The 22,024-nt window shown below is 37.4% G+C and overlaps 1 protein-coding gene across 2 annotated transcripts in view; it reads right to left on the bottom strand.

Moving 5' to 3' along the window:
* Positions 1–22,024, bottom strand: part of LOC150080687 (plexin-A2-like) — a 1,379,917-nt gene that overhangs the window by 1,099,072 nt on the left and 258,821 nt on the right. The gene's annotated exons all lie outside the window — the stretch shown is intronic.

Raw genomic sequence — 22,024 nt, 5'->3', positions numbered from 1 at the left:
AATTTTCGCTGAAGAAGTTATCACAAATGAAATTCAACAAAACAAACAGTCCCTTCCTAGCCTTGCGCTGACTAGCTCATTCTCCAGTCTCTCCCTTCCAGGTAGAATCAGAAGGTAAATGTTGTAATCTTTGGAGAAGTTTGAATATATTTTTCTCCTTCCCCAGTCGGGGTGTTTTTCAAGATCAACACGATCTATAGTGACAGCCATTATACAGCATTTTCCTAAACAGATAACATAATACATAATTAAAATTATAACCACTTAATTTTTAAAAAGTATGGGTCCATTAGTTTTTATTGGTGGTTTTTTTTTATTTACATCAATTGGAATACACTTCTCGGTAGTCGGATAGTTATTTAACTTTGAATTCGGCTTAAACGTCACGCCAAAAACATTAGATTCTGCAAGAAGATGAACAGCAAAACACAAATTGCAGAATTAGTCACACAATTCTAGAAACAATTTCATGTATAAATCTAAAAATATATATAAAAAAGGAAATTATTAGGAATTTATGAAACTTGAATTCCTCTTAGAAAGCCCTCGAAGATTTGTTTGAATATATCTTCCAGGCACAAATGCCTGAAAAGGATGTATCCTACAGTCTACTAGAAAGAGGATGCAGTCACAGTTGAACGCTATCTTGATAAAATTCTATCAAGGGTAAGAATCCGTTCCTTCCATAAATGATTGCGAGCACACCATGCATAATATTTGGGTCAGCCAGCTGCTTTTGATGGAGAATTTTGTCTAAATCATTCCCCAATCGTTAATCACCTGGACATCTCTCGCATATAGTATATACTGATCACAATTAAAGTTTCTCTTTCCCAGTAATTACAAAAAAAAAGAACTCAATTAACAAACAGGTTCCACCAGTTTTCAAAATAAACATAACTAAAACCAATTAGGGTACTCAACACGAAAAGTCTGTTTTCTAAGTAATTAAGGTTTAATTTGAGCAAATATTACTTAGATATATTCCTAAGTGAGCATCTCATTATTTAGGCAGCTCCTGCCAATCTCTTTCTATAGAAAAAGTCACATCCGGTTCGATGACGAATCCATTAGGATGTAACGGAAGCGGCGGTCTATCTTTCAGAAAACACCACTGCTTTCTGTTCTTACTAGACCATGTGGCAACAGAAGAAGACATCTGTGGGCCCCCTTGTGTATGTTCAAGGTCTTAAAGCACGACAATTTATCATTTGGTTTTATCCCCTTCTTTCTTTACACAGGTCCCACTAAGCCATAAGCTATGACGTCTATTGTATACCATGATTTTATAATCCGATGCTTACTTTTGTACACAGTTTATGTTAGAAATGGTTATTTTTTGAGCCAAGTCGAATTTTATTTCTATCAATTCTTCTTCTTTCTTTTCTTGTGGTGCGTGGCGTATCGTATACGTTATGCTTAATATCAAGTTCTCTAAATAACCAATCTATTCACGTTGCCTAAAGAGCGTAGTGAGAAACGTAATTTGCATTCATTCACTCCACTCAAGTAACTGCATTTTTTTCAGACACGAATGTCCCTCCATCTTATATTACCTAAGAGGAATCCCTTATAAAGATCAAAGAAAAAAAAAGCAGCCGAGATCTCCATTTACACAGGATGGTGAGATCGGAAATGGGGAAGCAACAAAGATCAATATCACTGTTTCTCGCTGACATCATTCACAGCTGGGAAAGTTGGGAAGGCCTCAGTAAGAGCAAGTGGGAGTATATTTGATAGTAAGACGGTATTAAAGGTAGAGCGAGCGAAAGAAAGAAAAATTTCGCATCGAAAGGAAGTAAAGCAGATTACTTGGAGATGGGCAAGTTACATTTTGTTCGAAAAAAGCCTGTGGTTAAAGAATGAACGAAAGACAGACAGAGATGATACGTTAGGATTTTAACCACAGTTTGTCTAAATTGCAGAAACAATTTCAAAAACCTTGGACAATCAATTTTCCTTGGCGCATTCTTGCAAAGACGTGGTCACCAAAGAGTTCATCACAATCAGCGTGGGTAATACCGTAAGAGACGTACGTCCGCTGGCTCTCCGTGACAGGAGTAACAGAAGAGTATTCGGAGAAAAATCAGCCAACCTCGCCGCCATAGCGGATAAATTACGAGGGAATAAACGCTGACGAAGCACCATCACGAGCTGCGCAGACATGCTTCCCGCTGCTCTTCCGTGGTTATGCACCTAACGAACAAAGCGGCTGAATGCGTGTGTTTCTGTGGGCCACACAAACACGAAGGTGATGGAGACCATTACGCTATTGAAAACGTTGTCATTATGCAGATGCGTGATAAGAGGTGATACAACAATGAGAAATGAAGTTGCTCTGTTTGGTGCGAGAGCCTCACTCGATCTGTATTCGCCGCTTAAATTATTCATACAAGGTAACGTTCTCCCTGTTTATATCCTTAGGAACACTTGTACGACACACGAAGACATTGTCTTGTACACAATCTTAGACGAACGGAGTCCGGACCACAGAACGGAATTCGCTCGGTGGAATTAAAGTTGGGGAAGTTTTCAATTATATTCCGCTCGACAAAACAGATAAATTAGGGCGATAATTTTTATTCCAGAATGTTTGCAGCCTGTGTGAGGCAATAACGAGGCTATTATGAAACGATTACCATATCGTAAGACAACAGACACTTAATTGTGGCGATGCTTGCGGGTGTAATCGGCAGCGCGTTCACTGGTTAAAAGGAACGAAGCGTATTGCGGAGCGGCTAATGTTTCCCAAAGCTCGTTTCTTCGCAACAAGACCATAAAGACGTTATTTTGAAAACAATTAGAGAAAGAAAGAAAGTAGAGGCATACGAGAGAAAAGTTTAGATGAACTATAAAAGTTACTAAGAGTTTTTGATTGCTTCTTGCGTAGTGTGTCGCGGACAACTGGAAACACTCCCACATTACCATCACAACAAGAATTTTTTTTGCCGCTTGTTCAGAAATGCATTTTGAAGAGGGAGAGAGTGAAGGGAAGAGACGCCAGATGAACCAACGGAAATTCGAAGAGACAGCGTTACTTTAGCTACGGTTCAGCACGAGGAGAAGCAGTCGAATAAAGCGGCGTTGTCTGCCACCAGCATGCTCTATAGAACAGCCGCTAATCAATCCAAAGGGCGGGTCTTCAATCTAAGTGTGCCGAGTCTACCATTAGGAGTGCTGTTGTCAACGTTCATTTCCATGCACGTACACACGTCCACTGCTCTATTCGGAGCACCGATATTAGGACCTCTCAACTAGAAACCCCCCCCCCCAGCCGGCCAACCAGTAGCTTATGCACCTAATCTGCACTGTCCCTTAGTGGAAAGCTCGTACTTTAACATTGGGCAAGGTTTTGACCCTCCCTCCTTCCTTTTTTCTTCGTTTCTCTGTTTTCCTGGAACTTTCTCTCCATTTATAATTCAGCGAGTCTGCCTCATCAATTCTGTTTCCGCAACTGTTTCCAGAAACTATCTAGCCGTCGGGGGGTAAGGGGGGTGGGTGGCAACAGCACCTGCCATCCCTTACTCGGCGCGTCTTAGTTTTTAATACAGAATCCACATGAGATTAGAATAACCAGATTAACAGGACGCGGATCGATGGAACGGAGTGGATTTAGCAGAAGCAGAATGTAAATTATTCCTCAAAATGTAGCGTGCTCTGTTCGCACGAGCACTTGTACGACAGTAGTGGAACTATTTAGAAAATAATTAGCGTACGCTAGACAAACAGAGAAATCGTTCGCTGCCATGCACTGTCGAAGCATGCACGCGCTGTGCATGTTTCCTTTCGTTATCGCCGGGGTACAAAGTCGATCGTTTAGTAGGCGAAATGAAACAAAAAAAGAAGAAATGTTGGGTGGTTTCAGAATTTACTTCTGGATGAAAAACTGCGGGCAGTTTCTTGAAGAAATCGGCACGAGCAACTGCATTACCGCTCCTAGCTTTCTTGATATTTGGCGATTGCTAATCTTCTCTTGAATAGTTTTTAACTATCTTCGAGTTGTTCTTTCTACACGATAAAGGTTCGTTCCAGCTCACGTTCGTTGATCGAAATGTCCAAAAGTCACGGCTGATCTGGCTCCATTAAAGTTTTACGTTTTCTTATGAGAAAGTGAAGTCGACTTCCTCTCTTTTCTCCAGATTAAAGTCTTTTAATCTTGAACTCTTCCGTAATCTTCTTCTTTCGATCTCGAAATAACAGCTGTTTTAGTGAAAAAGAAACAGAATGTTGCGCGGTGTATGCGAAAATGTTCACCAGAGACTCACAGATTCGTTACTTTTGGTTACAACGGAGCTAAAGGACCAGCAGGAGAGTGAGTTAAGAGGAATAAGAGATGTTATGGGACTGGCAAATCCTAGAAAATTGCATGAGAAAGCAAACTGAATCTAATAGAAATCGTATTTTTAAGGATGAGAAGGAAAACTTCAGTATAGAGGGTGCGCTCTTGGAGACAGAAGGAACTCCAAAAATTGTTTCTCAAAACAAAATAAAGAAAAATTTTAAATTTAAATGAATGATTAGTGAGGTTATCATGTTATTGCAATCAGCGAGATAGCTACTGCACTGCATGGTCACTGTTTGGGCTGTATGTAATAATTTATGCAAAATATGTAAATCGAAGAGGACAACTGAACGTGTGACATGGGCAGGAAAACGTTATAAAATCGTATGACTCGAATAATGTCCAAATCAGTTTACCGGTAATGAGGAATTGATTGGACCTCATGGACTACCATGAGTGTACAAAGGCTAATGCCATCCGGCAACTTAAGATAATTATAAGACCACACTAGGGATACTGTGCAAGTGTGTGGACCATCTATAAAAAAAGACATTGAGCTTCTGTTGGGATAATCTGTAAAAGGGCGTTGTTGCAGGGTTTTAGAGCATCAGCGACTAAGGTCATATTGCTCCGTAATACTGTGTAAATTGCAGTTGTTCTGAAGTGGATTTTCTGTTGGCTGGACGTAAAACCCGAGTTTCTGGGAGAAAAACCATACCGAATAACTCAGCCACACTGTGAAAAATGTCCATAAAATTCTTTGCGTCATTGACGGGATTCGAACTCAAATCTTTTCAACCAAGTGCAGGTAAGACGGCAATGATACCAACTGTGCTACCCAAGATGGCATGTGAGGAGGAAAACACATAGGTAGTTTATTTTTTATATGTTATGATTTATTTTATTTTAATTTTTGGCTGGTTCAGCAAAAGCCTGTAATCGCTTTGCACTATATGGCTAATATTAACTTTATATGCATTGATGCCTGATCTTAGTTCCTTAGCCAAAAATTTTAAACTAAACCGAATTAAATTAGATATCGTAGCAATTGCATTTACGTTTAAAAATTCTTAGATCACTCACAGACCATATTTTGTAATCGGAATAAAATTGCAGAAAATAGATAAGTGAACAACATTGAAGACCTCTGTTAAAATTTCAAGTTTTGGAGCCATTTCAATTCCCTCGAGCTTAATCTAGTTATTTTATTATTATTATTATTATTTTATTTTCTGTACTTAATTCAGTATCCGCGCGGTAGCACAGTGGTTATAATTGTCCTCCCACACCAGGTGGAAAAGACCTCTGTATTCGAATCCCCTCGATGACGCGAGGAACTTTTATGGGCGTCTTTCAACTCCATGGCTGGATTAGTCAGTCTCTCCGGTTTTTCGTCCAGCAAAAACAGGCAAACCGATCACGGGACAAACGCAATTTATGGACGCGGATAGATGAGGTAACACTCGGGTAGTCTTCATGCAACAGCTTTTGTACTCAATGAAGAGAATCTCGTTCGCTTTTAGACTCGAACAATTTCTTCTTCTCTTTGTCTTTCACCCTCTCAAACGTGATCTACTCTAATGTATTTTAATAAATATTATGTGATAAATACAAGCCAATATTTTATTCTTCGATGAACATTTAGTTGAATATTTCTTGGATTTTATATAATAATTATTGGTAAAATGCAATATAACTTCATATATAACTGGTTTTTAATTCAAATTTTAATAGTACATGTGTAAAAGCACATCTGTCTAACTATAACAAACTTTGGGAGATTTCTTTTTCCCCCCCATATAATACTTAAATACCTTTATAAGACCAACTTTAAAGAAGAGTTCAAATACTTCATTTTCTTTAATGTCTTAGGTGATTCCTTAAGATTTGCGTTATGCACAATAATTCTGTCCAAAATTTCTCTGTTATCATCTCAGGAACTTCAGAGTGCCACTTGTAGAATCAATAGTAACATATCGGCAGGCCATCCGAGCAGCTACTCAAACGTCAGTTCCAGCAGTTCATAATTGGCTATTGAGAAATGTCTGGATCATTAGCGATGCTTTCATCCAAGCCAAAACTACTACTATAATAACGTAATTTATCCTATAATAATGTATCGAATATTTATCCTGGTCTTCCTGTATCGGAGAGTCTCCCTATTTATTGAGCTCTGGAACTTCACGAAGACTTTTCCAGTTGTTTGCAATAAACCCCGAAAGTAAACATTATGAGCAAGTAATGACATTTCCGCTGTGCATTCACGTAGTCAATGAAATCAAACAACGGGAACTCGGCCACGAATTTTCCAGAAGGCGTGGGAAGCCGAAGCTATCTGAATATTGCAAAATCCATAAAACATTCAAACACGACAAACAATTTAATACAGTAGTGCAACGAACGGGCACAGAACTTTGTCAAACACAATTATCTTTACAACCAGAGGTCACTAGGCGTATTGTTGACGAAAGACAAGGGTCTCTTTGAATGAAATTTCCTCGAATTCTTGTTCTATTGGGTCAATTATCCTCCACTTGCATGCTAACTTGTTTGCACGTCATGTCAGAAGGGAAGGCGTGTTTAATTGTTCATATTTTTAACTAGCCGATGCACATTTGTGTTCATCAGAGAGTCCCCAATGCGTTGTTTGTAGGTGGTCTCTGCAAGCTGGCTTCTAAGAACTTGGGCGATTACTCTTTCTGTAAATGAACGCGTCTAAGGGTATAGCGTCTGGCGGTAATGTATGACTGCAATAACGGCATTGCGGTAGCGATCCTTTCTTCGTGTTCGTTAAGAGAATGAGAGATTTCTTCCACAATTATGATTTTACAAGCACCATACCGATAATGGACACTATAATGGCGTTGCAGATACTGAGTGACATTCCTACCGCTCTTTGAGAGTGTACTTCTCAATAATGGAGCTCATGAGGAGTCGTCGTCAACTGAAGGAAGCGAAGTTTTGTGTTTTTGCTCGAGACCTCATCAGGACCACTATTACAGATAACATTCCTACAGTTAGCATTATTGGCAATTTACTAAACGTCACCGTCTAATCAAATAAGTCAAGACTACACCGTCTTAATGGGCTCCTTAATAACGCTTTTGTTTCTTACACAGTTTTCTTAACTAATATCCTTTGGCATTTTATCTTTAAACACATTTAAATAGCGTCAATATGTTTTCGGGTGCACTGTTAATGCGATGGCCCTTTCACCGAATGCACTCAAAGATCTGACTTATTCTGAGTCCTTTAATAATTCATGATCTCTTCCTTTTATTGTCAAAAATAAAACATTAAGATCTTATCGCGGAAATATATTTCTCTCAATAAGATTTGTTTTTTTTTTACTACGAACATACAGATCTGGTTTTTCTAGACTTGCTTTGCTAAATAAGACTTAACCTTTTCCGAAATGAAACTGTTTCTTGACTCATCCTTTTGGATACAATTGCTTAAAAGGCTTCTTCAATAAGATTTATCGTTGCAGTATATCCGTGAGTAGGAATATAAAAGAATAAATGTGATCCCGGTCGTGGACTGGACTTAATGTTCAACTACACTTTATACATTTACAAAGTGTGCGCGCGTTTAATATTTCGTAGGAGGCGTTACGTCCAAGTTCCATATGGTGGTTGCATGCAGAGGAGGAGGGCCGTTCAATGAAAATAACGATCGAAATACTTGCATACCGCAAATAAGACTTTCCAGAAAATCCGAGTAAGTCATAATTTCAGCTGACAAAATACTTTGGATTGGGCAAAGAACAAATGGTGGTCGTCCATCAAAGAAACCTATAAATCACGTACGCATACTGTGCTTGCTAAATTATGCATTACATATTATTGTCTTCAATTCATCGAAAGGTAGTCAGATGAGAATTAAAGCAATGAGAGTTAAAACTGATTGCTTTAACAGTCCTTGGAGAAAATGAGCACCGGTTTATAAACAACTCTTTATTATTTCTTGTGTGTATATATATATATATATATATATATATATATATATTGAATCCACTCCAACGGTATTTTATTTGTGGGTTATGTGCAAGAAAAAAAAACTTGATAGATTTCAATAATTTCCAGATACATACCCGAGGTTTCAGTGAAGTTTAGGCTACCGCATCTAGAAAAGGATTAGAAATCAACTGTGGATTCTAATGATTCCCTAATGACATACACTCTTCTGCAAAGCAGGATTGATAAGATGCCAACAGCGGCAGATAGACATGAATTCCGCATAAATATTCGTTTACCGTTCGCAATTCTTCCCTGGAGATCCTTCTCACCTCGGAGTCCTGAGGTTGAACAGAAGCCACACTTGGTGACACTCACCAGCCGGAGGGAGAAGAGAAGGGAGTAAAGGTGGAGATGTGGGGCACTTGGCGATAGTAAAGGAGGAAATTCAAATGGATATCGGAGGGAAGTTTAGAGGTTGTTTTAAGAAGACAGGAAGTGGGGAGTAAATGTCTTCTAAAAGGGGCACCAACGTGTCTAGATGGAGGCGTGAAGACACGACATGAGTATCTATTCATGCTGCTAATGCAAGAAGGGGAGATAAATGACTGTATCAGTGGGGTGATAAGAAGAAAGGGAACGCACAGCTATAAAGCGACAACCAGAGGAGAAGCCATAGACGTATACTGTAATGGTCTTACACTGAAACAAAGGATTTTTTTTTTTTTATTTACAACGCAAGCGGCGTAATGGGAACTTACTCTGGAGCAGGGGCTTGTCCATTTCGAAAAAGATCCCACCTTTGAACATATTACGTGGCCTATTTTTTAAGAATTGGTATTATCATCAACGATATAAGAAAAAAGGATACAAGAAAACAACTAATTTCACTTGGATCTTCTGAATAAATTTTTATTCTGATTAAATTACAAAAATAAGTCCAACATATTCATATTCAGAGATATCATCCCCTTAAGATTAAACGAACCTAATTAACATAAGATACGCAACTAGAAGAAACATTATGCAGTATATCATATCCGTTGATAATATAGTGCTAAATACAGTAGACTGTCGAAATAACGGCACCCCAGATAATGGCACATTGAGATCGGATGTACACGTACAGCGCAGATATCTTCCAGTGCCGAAAAAAGAAAACAGCGTCACGTCATTACTGTATTTGTTTACGTTCACCATTTTGAAAGTAAATTCTGTACTGATATCACGGATTATATCACTATTCCACATTTATTTTAAATTAAAAACCCCTCAAGTGGCTTCTAAAAGCTAATAAACCTCATACAGAGAAGAAAAGAAGAACAACATTAAAGCTTAGTGACAAACTTGATATAATCCATACATTAGGGTCACCCGGAAAGTGAATTCATATACCCATGCGTATTGTGTCTGTAAATTGCGTGTGGTCTCTGGTCGATTTGTTTGCTTTATTGGACAAAAAAAAATCTCAGTTTTTTTCCAAATGGGAGCAAAAGCTTGCTATCTACGCCTGAGACCGACTAACTCGGTCATGGAGCGAAAAATAAGCCCATACAAGTTCCTCGCGCCATCGACGGGATTCGGACCCGGGTTTTTTTCCACCCAGTTGGGGAGGACGGTGACGATACCACTGTGCTACCGGCACAGACTAAGCTTGATTATAATAAAGAAAATAGAATGGAGCATAAGCAGGCGTGTATTAAGGGCAGAATATAACACTGGATCGTCAACATGTTTATGTGTTTTATATGCACTTAATAAAATTGCATTCTTTTAACCTCTCTATTTCTTATTCAACCTCATTATTCCTCATTATTAAATATATTAAAAATAAAACTATCTAGATAACGGAAAATCGAAATAACGGCACCTTGAATCCCCGAAGGTGCCGTTATTCGGAAAGTTTACTACTGCACGTTGGCCTAACAAAAAGGCAGTTAAAAGATGTGGAACACGGTAGACATCTTTTTTTTTTTTTTTTTTCCTACTGTGAAGTCGAAAACGCATTTTAATGAACGACTACGTGTTTAATAATGTGGTGATTAGTCTGTTTAAAGTGACAAGAGAACCAAAAGCAGCCTGTTTATTTTTGAACAGTTGGCACACAAATCAACAGCATGTGGTCATTGGTAACTTTCCAACGTGTCTGTACGCTGCATGTATCCTATGACCCCTTTGCCTGCCATCAACACAAAGAAATTGGAGTTTAGGAGGAAAACAGGAGTGTATCTTCTCGAACGAGACCGACTAATTTGGCCACAAATATGAATGCAACTTACAAAACTCCCCTTCCGTGCTTTATTGGCAATATTATTATTTAAATGGACGGAAAGCTCGTTGCTAATATCAATATCACGTATTTGTCTGTAGAAGTGTGTATCCAAACAATATTCAAATTAAATATTATTTGAATATTGTACCAGCTGAAAAATAACCCGCAAAAACCATTGGAGGGAACCCTACTCCCTCTGCCTGAGATTACACCCTTGAAGAAGAGGACTTTCGAAAATTTTCCAGTCATTAATGGGACTCGAAGCCAGACCTTTCCAAAAGAGTGGTAGATGACGACGTATCATGCGAATGAAACCGCACAGAATATCCAACTTCGGTCGGCGACGGAATCATAATATTCAAATCCAGGCTATCTACGCTTTGTGTGTGAGAGAGAGGAGGAGGAGGAGGGGGGGGGGGGACCATGTTATATGCTGCGCTACCGCAAGAGCTCAAAGTCTGCTTAAGCATGTAAAATGACAAGCTGCAGGATTTATCATTCAACAACTTTCACCATGAGCATAACCACGTTTGCTGACGATTCACCTAATGTGGCATTTTATTGAACAACTTCAAGAAATGTTATCAAACTATTAATTTAAGATAACACACAAGGTAAGACTCAGTCCTGCCTCAACAAAAATCTACAAAGAATATATTGTCTACCATGAAGTTCTTTAACATAATGCAAACGAATGGTATTAAATAAATATATTAAACAAATTCATTTTCTTAACTATTAAATCGATAATTAATTTTATTTTATTGATCAATAATAATTAACCATATATTTAATTTGGTAAGAAAATATATCTGAAAAGGCGGTAAAATTCAAAAATATTTTAAAATGTAAGTTGGTTGGTACACGTTAGAAGTTAGTATCATACAAGTTTTTGTGCTCTTATAAATACAGAAACATAAATAATGCTGTAACATATACACAATGCTTTAATCATATATTTCGGTGCTTTCCCAAACTGCCTTGGAAATGAATGCACTACACAATCAGTGCACTTATTGTAATTAACTTTATTCATGCATACACCACATCGGCTTAAGTGTCCCCATCCACTGCCCAATGATTTTGCGCAAATGAGAGTACTGGGTACTCTGCAAAGTAGGTGATAATGGACGCAAGAAATTGGTATTGCGAGTCAGGAGTCATTACAAAAGTTACTTCATTATTTTTCAGCGCATATTACACCCAGGGACCAATTCGCAGGTACATGCAAGGGGCTCGAGCTCGTTTCCCACGTGACCAATTCTACTTCATTATGGAGTCAGCTCCAATTTAGCAATCACAAGATTTGACACTACAACTTATTTAAATGTTTCGAAATTGCCGTAAATGTGGTGAGTGTTGAAATTAGCAATAGCCATTGGATAAATTAAAGTGTTTCTCAAATCCACTCCACTCAAACATTTTTAGTAATGATTTCATCATATTGGACTTCACTTGAAATACCTCGTAGTATGGTGGGAGCTGCTGGGCTAAAACCATTTTGCGAAAACACAGTTTGAGAACAACTGATTAAAACCCTTTGAGAGAGAGAAAGGAGAAAATACCGATATTATTCCAAAAAATAATCCGATTTTTTAATGAATATTCGAAAATTATTCTCGACTAAAAGAGAAAAATGAGTACCTGTTACAATAAAGCCTGATAATAATAATAACTGTAAATGGCTATCATTCCAACGACTACGTTAGTTATTCAAATACGCACAAGGCTAATGGATTCACGCACTAATGTTGCATTAGTTATATTCAAGGGCATGCCCATTGCAGTGAGTGTGGAAGGAGGGGGTTGGGAGATCAGATTTCTGCAAATCTACGTTAACCAAATTTTGAATGATATTTTTAGTGATTTTGAATTTTTTGAGGCTTAAAGTTTCTGTGGTTTGAGACAATTAACTCAAAAGTTGTGTCGCTCAAGAATCCTTATTATAAATTAAATACGTTATGATTTTATTAGACTTCAGCTGTTCCGTTTTTCAGTTACTGCTGGCCTGTAAAACACACAATGTTGCCCCACTACTTTGCTAGATCATGGAGATTTGGGCTGTATGTCAAATCTATGTAAAAATGCCTAAATCAAAGAGGATATATGAAGCGTGCAGGAAAGTGCTACAAAGCTGTATGACCAGAATGCTGCTCACATTGGTTGTAAGATTTTCGTTGCACGTTATGTGCTACAGCAGAGAGGACGACCATTCGAGCGTCCAAAGAATGGTGTCATTCAAACTATCTGCATTTAATGCGGGAACATCGAAGTATTACGGTAATACTCGGGGCATGAGAAATCCCTATAAAGGCTGCAGAAGAAGACCCTTACTAAAACCACTTATCTCAGACACCAACCAGAAAATACAGCTGCCTTGCTGGCAGGAATGTAAAGGATGGAGGTCATGTGGTCTAATGAGTTCACATGACTTGCCTATTCCGATTTAAGCGTTTCAGTACTGATGAAAGCGTGCACATAAAGAGGAACTGGAACTATACCTTTCCTGTTGTGTACCAACAGCACAGGCTGCTGGAGAAACTAATAGTGAGACATGTTTCCGTGGCATAACTCTTTTTTCTGTGATCTCATTGTAAGGCACTATGGGCATCATTGCGGATCAGATACGCTCAAAAATGTTGAATGTTTACCTATAGACAAAGGTATTTTCAAGATGACAGTGCAACTATCCACCGAGCCAAATGTGTGAACGTGAGGGTCGAGGTGGCTCGAGAAAGACTTCAAGCATCCATCCTGGACAATTTCAATCTCCAGATCTAAAGATTTTTTGAGATGAATTAGAAAGGTGCACAGTTCTCTGTCTACGTCAACCCTGGAATTGAAGTCATTTTTGTTACATGAATGGTCCAATGTTCCTCGTGTCTCTTTTCAATATCATCTTGATTCCATGCCACATCAGGTCGAAGAATTGATTCCAGTCACACCACTGGTTATATTATTTATTTAAACTCTAGGACAGGTATAGTCTAGAGGACGCATGCTCCTAGATGGTATAAAAACAAAGTACTTTTTGCTCATATTCAATAAAAGTGAAACTTATCTTGGTAAGTTACACGTTCATGAATTAACTGATTTGTTTTATCTAATCTTAATTCAGCCAACACTGAATGTACTTTAAAATATTACCACTCTTTAACAGAAGAGACGTTTTGTAAAACGTTAAGGAAATAATTGGAATAATACGCAAGTTTTCTTCAGCTGTGAGCTTTTAAATTTTCTGAAAATTATAATTTTCAGATTAAATTATAATTATTATAAAAAAATTATAATCTAATCTTCATTCAGCCAATGTTTGATATGTTTTATAAAACTCGTCTTGTCAAGTATAAGAAACATTGGCAGAATTAAGATCAGATTAAGATCACAAAAGTGAAAGCTCGCATTTGAAAAAAAATAGCAATGCTTATTTATTCTATTATTTATTATTCTTTTCATTTTACAGTAAAAGATTATAATCAACTTTTTGGTAAGGGAGCCATAAGAATATAGCTCTAAGAATTTCTCTGAAGCCAGGTAATTATGAAAGTTTTTAGATACTGGGTTATAAACAGATTTCGACATTTTATGAGAGTTTTAAAATGAAAGCAAGCAAAATTAAATAAACACTTCTTTATTCAAATTGTGGAAAGGAGCCCCGTTATTCTGTTTCAACGTAGCCTCCTCTTACATATCTTCCATTGTGAAATTAATGTCTAATATAATCAAAAAATAATTATTTGTTGCTTACAGAAGTACTCATGAAACACTCTTGGATCTCGTCTTTGGAGTAGAAGTGCTTCCTCCAATGCTTTTATCAATGGTACAAGTAAAAAAGGCTGACATTATTTATTTTCTTCAAAGTAGCCCATTTTTTTTGTTATAAAATACGTTATTATCACTTTTCTTGAATACGGTTTGGCTAGGAATTTCTTTGGCTTTCGGGAATTGCAATGATTCTACTTATTACTGACTCAGTGCCTTTCTAGATGAAAGTAATTGCACCAATGGTTGCCCCTAGTAACAATACGGTTTAGATGTCGATGTTTTAGGTGTATAACTTAATCAGAACCAAAGAAGCTTATTCTGACAGTATAAAGGAATGAGCTTCACGATGGAAAACTTGTATTGCAAAAGGGCTTACGCTGAAAAACACACACACACACATAATATATATATATAACACAGGTTCGAATAAGGATTTATTTATTTACATTTGCCGTTTCCATTTGAATCACCCTCGTACTAAATAGGGAATCCTCGGCGGTACTGGGTTGTTGAAATTTTTCTGTGCAGGCTTAATACGTTTTTAGTGTAGCGAGGTTTCCGTTAATTTTGTTTTCTCTTTTTGCACAAGCAGACATGATATCTTTAGAATATTCAATTTACAGTTCCAAAAGTGCCTGGTGGTTCATAGAGCAAAGTATATTTTGGCACTCATATATGGGCGAACTGGCGCTCATAAGTTAGACCCTCATCTCACATTAGCCTTAGATCCAAATAAGAAATTATCCTGGAAACTGGAACAGTACTTACCGTAATTGGGACATTAGTTACAATTTTCTTGTTGTCGATCGTAATTTCGGCTGATTTTCTTGAATTCAGTTGCAGTGCAATGCAATATCGATCTAAGCAAGATAATATCATGTTAGCTTGATTGCGCGACTTGATAAAAGATTTTAACTCGTCGGCATTCATCATAAGATTGCTTTTATTAGAATGGCTCCAAGAAAGAGGCGAAGAAGGTGGCCAAGAGCATGCCACCTTGAAGGAAACCTTTGAAATTGTGAAAAGGCTGGCAGGCCCCACTGATGTGGTGAGTGTTAACCGATCAATGCAGCCAAGGTTATGAAATATCAGCATACTGTATGTAATTGCGAGTATTCTTCAGTTAGTTTGGTGGACGAAAAACCTAAGGTTTTCATGCAACCCTCTCCTGAGACCGACTAATTCAGCCACTTTGTGAAAATTGACCATAAAAATTTCTCGTGACGGGATTCGAACCCAGGCATTGAGATATTATCACAGCGACGGAGATATTAAGAATCTTGACTTTAAAATAATGTTTTTAAGAGGTCCTTAAAAACATTATTTTAAGAAACAAACAATAAAGAAGAATGGTAGTAGAACTAAAAAAGATGCAAAATAAATTTATACAGGGTATAAGCTTGGTTCTGAAAGTCTATCCAAGAAGGGGGCGGAATCTCCTAGTTTCCTTTTGTGAGGATAAAAATCTATGATTACATATTTTGAACCTCTTTACATGCTTTGACTTGGGGCCTAATCATGTCAAAATTCGGCCCAGCATGTAACCATAATGACACGACAGAGAGATGACTGCTTGAAAGCTCACTAATAAGATTCACTATAATTTAGTGGTATAGCAGTACCCTTCAACAAAGATTAGACAATGTTCTATCACGTAAGTCTTTTATATTTTTCTTGATATCTCAGATTTTATGGTTGTAACTTAATTTTTGCATTGGTGTATTTATGTCTATAACTGGATGGCAAATTTTTATCATGTCAATTGAGCTAAAATAAGTTTTGGACCAGACTTTTGTCATAAATAGTACATAAATACTAAAAAAAAAAAATACTAAAAGCAATGCTTGTCCCGTCACTCATTTGGAGGAAACACACACAGTATAATAAAATGGCACTGTCCAATTAATCGTACCGAGACTGGACTGGATGGATGAATCTGCAAGACTAGATTGGATCTACAATCGTATGTATACTTTCTGCCGGCAACCAGCAAAACTCCAACATCATACTTTACGAGATAAAATGTATTTGGTGGTTAAAATTGTTTTCGTTTATAAACCACAGAAGAGGTGGGTAAACAGTAGCCATCAGCAATTTAACACATACTCGAATACATTGGCAGACGTCCAGATAATAAGAAAATGCTCGGATAGCTAAATAGCACAAGGCAAGGTTGAATGCCAAGAAATAAAATGAAAAGGCATACTCGTATCACCAAAACTTGTAAGTTGGAGGAAGTAAACGGCGCACCTCTTTCAGCAATAAAAAATACAAAAAGAAGCTCATATAGACAGTGCCTGAAGAAATCTGAAAAGAAACGAGCATTCATAATGAAAGGGTTTCATTATGAATTCATCCACACGGAGACGAGTGGTTAAATTAACTGTTAATTTAACCTACCACAGTAATGAGTAATGGTTAAATAAAGACTATCCGAGATGTCTTCAGAAGACACTAACTAGGTTCGAGTCTCTTTTTCTAGTATTCAAAGCCGAGATCCAATCTGTTATATACCAGCGTTGTACAAATATTCTTTACTTAACTATTGGATTAATTATTAATGATCAATTATGCAGATGTGTCATCTTGCAAAAGTGTCAGCGTCGATGTGTTCATTTTTGTAGCGAAGTTGAAACAAAATGGAACATAAAACATTGGAGGTATCTTCATTAATTCAGCTGAGAGCATAATAGAGAATGTTTTTGCTAAACTGATTAAATGTCACGTTGTTCAATGAGACGTTAGAAAAATAAAATTAATCCTAGTCTCAGCAAATATTTTAATGGAAAATGAGAAGTTAAATTAAGTGAGAATATTTTAATAAATTCATGAGTTATCCATAAGACTAATTTTAAAAACATCAAAAAAGGTTTAAATTCGATTAAGATAAAGTCTGATATTTTCATATTTGACTTTAAAATTAAATGTAGGTTTAAATCTGCTTATATTCGTTCAGACGATGATAAGCCTTAGGGATATTTGTTACAGGGGATAAAGGCAAAAATAATGATATGTATTTCGTGATGGTTTCTAAAAACCATCACGAAATACATATCAATGTTTTTTTATTCAATTAACAGGATGTTTGCTTCATTCCTTTATGACACGTAATTACAGTAATAAACAGATGGTAGAAAGGCGCGTGACTCGAAAATAAAATCTGCATACCCCGCGCTCTCTCTCTCTCTCTTTCAATATTACACTTTATTCTTAATACATTAAAATATATTTATTAAACTTATATATTGCTGGAAGCTCTGAGAAGGATTTACAAGCATTAATAGATAGAATTAATAAAATAATTAAAAATTTTGGTCTGAAGTTAAACATCAAGAAAACAAAACTTATGATGATCAGTAAGAAAGAAGTGCAAACAAAAATTACAATCAATAATGAAGAAATCGAAAGGGTTAAAAGTTATCGCTATCTTGGATGTATGCTAATCGAGGACTGGGACCATTCTATTGAAGTACGCTCAAAAATTGAACAAGCACATGCAGCCTTCCTTAAAATGAAGAATCTTCTATGCCACGATCTTACTCTTCCTTTAAGAACAAGAATATTGAGATGTTTTCTTTTCTGTCCTCCTTTATGGAGCTGAGGCCTGGACAGAAAAGAAAACATCTCAATATTCTTGCTGACAAAGAAGACCCAGAATAAATTAAAATGTTTTTGAGATGTGGTGTTAAGGACGAATGTTAAGAATTTCATGGACTGATAAGATAAAGAATGAGATCGTGAGACGAATGAAGATTCTTCGTTCATTTATGCCAGTGCTCTGGCATAAATGAACAGCTAGTATTTCACAGTCCAGGACGCCACCTACACTCCAAAAAAAAAAGTGGATAATTTCTTATCTAATTTCAAGACCGGGAGGTTAAAACTGAAACGGTTTGCTGCCACCCCCCACCCCCTTACACATAACAGCCTACCGAAAATCCAGTGATCTCATTACTGCACTAACGAACGTAGAAACACCGCACGTGCTTTTAACCACGACATCGTCTGATAGGCGTTAACTAGTGATCGCAAAAAATTGCATCATCAGTAGATTAAAAAAAAAAAAAAAACATGGTCATAACGTTATCGATATTAGGAGAGTGTCTGCCCAGTATATTTAATGCTCACGCGGGGTGTAATAAACACAGACGAGATCCGAGTCGAAATTTAAAAATTCGGGTCATTACACACTATCCACACATCTGTTGAGTAGTGGAGTAATTACTCTAAGAATCTACGGCGTGGGTTTTTCATCGTACATTCGCCGACACTAATGTCGATACGTGGACAGTGAACTTACGGGCGAATGGAAGAAAACAGGATGGTAAAAGAAAGACGAGAGAGAGAAATTTCCAGCGCTTTCGTATAGTTCGCATTTTTTGGTATCGTGAAAGTATACGTGCTATAGCTTTCGGTGCTGTAAAGAGAGTTTTCCACGCCCCACGAAATATCTTTGAAAAGCAACCCTCATGCTGAGCATCGTGTCACGAATTCCCCTTTCCTTTCTTTGGCAAATTGCTGCATGCCATCGGAGGATTTTTAAAATCGCAGTTTTAGCAGGTGTATACGGGCCTACAGAGTTCACTTGTTCTTCAGACTAGCACGCGGTGAAAGGTTTAAATCGGGCTTTGGAGCGCACCTCGGTGTAAGCACGAAATTTTGGACTTCTTTAATGATACGCTAGGTGGCCAACGTTCAGACGTGTAGGAAAGTACGAGCGTTGAAGAAACGAGTTGCAAAAAAATACAAGGTACGCGGAAGAATAGCTTAAATAATACACCAACAACCATCGAATTATTCTGAATGGAAGAATCTGTTCGGTCGTGTCTGTTTAATTTCTTAATAATTCCTAATTATATACTTTATTGTAGCCTAAAAGGTATCCTACCATGGCCTACCCACGTGTAACATTGGAAGATGCTTTGCGGTCTTCAATTACAATAAAATTCTCGCAAGATTGAACGGTGCACGTGAGTGAAGCTTATATAAGTCATTATGATTGGCCACTCCGTGTAATTTGGCAGTGTTTATAGTTCAGAGTGGATAATTTGGCAGGTAATGTTCATTAAGGTCACTGATATTGCTCAAACATGGTGCAAAAGTTGCCAATTATTTCAGCCAGCAAACTACATTAAAGAACCAAGCAGTGACCGAGAGAATGTTACCATATATAAAGTTCGAATCGATTACTGTGAAGCATGAAGCGAAGCTAAAAGAAGTGCCTTTCACATTTCCAAGGTAAAATGAAAATACAGACTTTAAAAGTTGCTTATTGTTCTTCTTGAGAAATTTTGGTCTGTCGGCTGCTCATATCATAGGACACTAATTCCAATGGGCCAGTCCAAATGTGTTTCAGGCCAACTTGCACATTCTGTGGTCTGAAAAATCTGAAATAACTTATGGGGAGAGGGAATCCTACGTAGCAGCTTAGTCGGCAGGGTACATTGCCATCTACAGCTCGTGCGTAGAAGTCTCGGTTCGACACCAGCCGAAGACTGAAGGAATTCGTCCAGTCCTCTTCAGTCAAGAATGTATTTAACCGATCTCAGACAGAGGAAGCAGGACTTTTCCCGCAAATTATTCTAGTTTTTTTTTTCCATCCAACATCATCATCAGCCATTTTCAATCCATTGCAAGATGAAGGCCTCTCCTGCAACTTTTCAGTTTCAGCCAACACGGAAATCAAATCGACTCAAGAACGCACATATTAATTGAGGTCCCTTTGTTAAGTACACCTATTCTTTTCGGTAAATAGAGTGCTACTTCAGTAACAGCATCAGGTGTTCATATCATGCAATGTAAAACAGGTCACAATTACATAGGGATGCTGTATCTGTGCAATAATGGGAAAGGCGAAAGATTTAAATGGCATTCAATGTAGCAGGGTTGCAGTTTCCAAGGTACTCGTAATGGCTCTTCTGGCTCTGACAAGCCAATGGAGATCCTGTAGATGGAACCAAATCTTTGATGCGTAAGGCAAATGGAGGCTGAAACACAGCCATTTCACAATGCAAAAATCGTTGTACCTTGTATCGGATGAGGTATCGCAGGAGTCGATGACTGAACCCGGTTCCATACCCATGTCGGCAAAAAAAAAAAAAAAAAAAACGTAGACGGTGAAGAGTTTGAAAAACGTTGCCTGTTTTGACGAATCTCGGTTCCTGTCATTCCGTGCTGATTGAAAGATATATGGCGAAAACAGTTAATCCATGGACCAATCCTAGCAAATTTTAACAAAGCAGGCTGGTGTTGATGGTGTGAGGAGTGTTTTTTTGAGGTGCACATCAGTCCCTTTATACCAGTAGAGCAATATTTGGATACCGAAAATTATCTGGAACCAAGCGCGAGACGGATACACTGTAGACACCCCCTTCATGGTTAGAGTGTATCAATCTACAAATTGGTTCCTCCAACAAGATAATGAAGGCCAGAATTGTAAAAAAATGGTTCCAGGAACATGAAGAATTAAACCTACTGTTGTGGCCTACCCAGTCACCAGATCTCGGTCAAATTTAGCACTAGTGTGTGGTGGAATGAACTCTGGAGTACACTGTACTCCAGAGTTCATTCGTAGCTGTCCTATTTACAAAACCTGTGAGTTTGAACTGAGTCAATATGAACCAAAATCCCTGTGGAACTCTTTCAACACCTCACTGAGTCCATGCCACGACAAATCCAACTATTCTGAAAGCTAAACGGAGACTTGTTCACTATTAGGTAAGTGTGATACCTGAGAGGGTTCCTTTAGTCCTAAGAACACCGATTGGCCGTAGGGGTGTATCCTATACTTCCTCTCCATGTACTTTTACAGACAAATATACTGACTGATGAGCAACAAAGCTCAGGGGTTATTAAAAATAATTTTTTCCTTCGCCTGAGGTTGGTTAACTACAGACCTATTTGAAGGATCTTTTAAGAATTCCTAAATCTCTGATGGGGTTCGAACCCCGACTTCTCTAACTAGAAGAAAAACCCTCTACTGTCACAGAGGGTAATTATTTAGTGAAATATTAGCTTAATATAAATAAAAACCTATGGTTGTTTAAACACAATAAAAACAATACAATATGAAAATAAACAAATGAAATGAAAGGCAAAATGAATTAGTTTTTTTTTCAACACAGTTAGTAAAATTCATTATATATTTTTTAAAATGACGTAGTCAGTGTACTAGAAACAAAGATTTGATCAAGCAATGTTTGTTAATTTAATACCAAACATTTTACACATATTCAACTCTGAACAGAGACACCAGCATTTTCCACTGAATATTAAAAGACGTCCACAGGAACACTCCCAGTCAGTTCTCTCATAACATTTTTCCAGTTCAACAATTCTTGAGTTTCTCTGGTAAACTTTTCCTTTCGCACAGCCCCAGGGCCAAAATTCACGTCTTCTTTTTTGCATTATATTTTCAACAAAAGTTAAAGAAAAACATAATGATAGAATAGACTTAAAAGAAAAACATAATGATAGAATAGACTTAAAAGAAAAACATAATGATAGAATAGACTTAAAAGAAAAACGTTTGATTTTACCTTAACAGAAATTATTGTTAACCGAGTAGTTTCAAACTTATTTCAATTTCTCTCGAAAGTACTTTATTTTTTATTTATTTTAATTATATTTTATTTATTTACCAGATAAATTACCCGCATCAAAGCGCGCACATGCATTTTTCAAAACTGGAGAAAGGCGGATTAAGGTTTCTCGGGATGAAAATCTCAATTCTGCAACCGAGAAACCTAG

Source organism: Mastigoproctus giganteus, chromosome 9 (genome assembly GCF_048544385.1).
Source record: "Mastigoproctus giganteus isolate SK-2022 chromosome 9, ASM4854438v1, whole genome shotgun sequence".
NCBI classification, from domain to species: domain Eukaryota; kingdom Metazoa; phylum Arthropoda; class Arachnida; order Uropygi; family Thelyphonidae; genus Mastigoproctus; species Mastigoproctus giganteus.
This window is presented reverse-complemented; position numbering and strand designations above follow the sequence as displayed.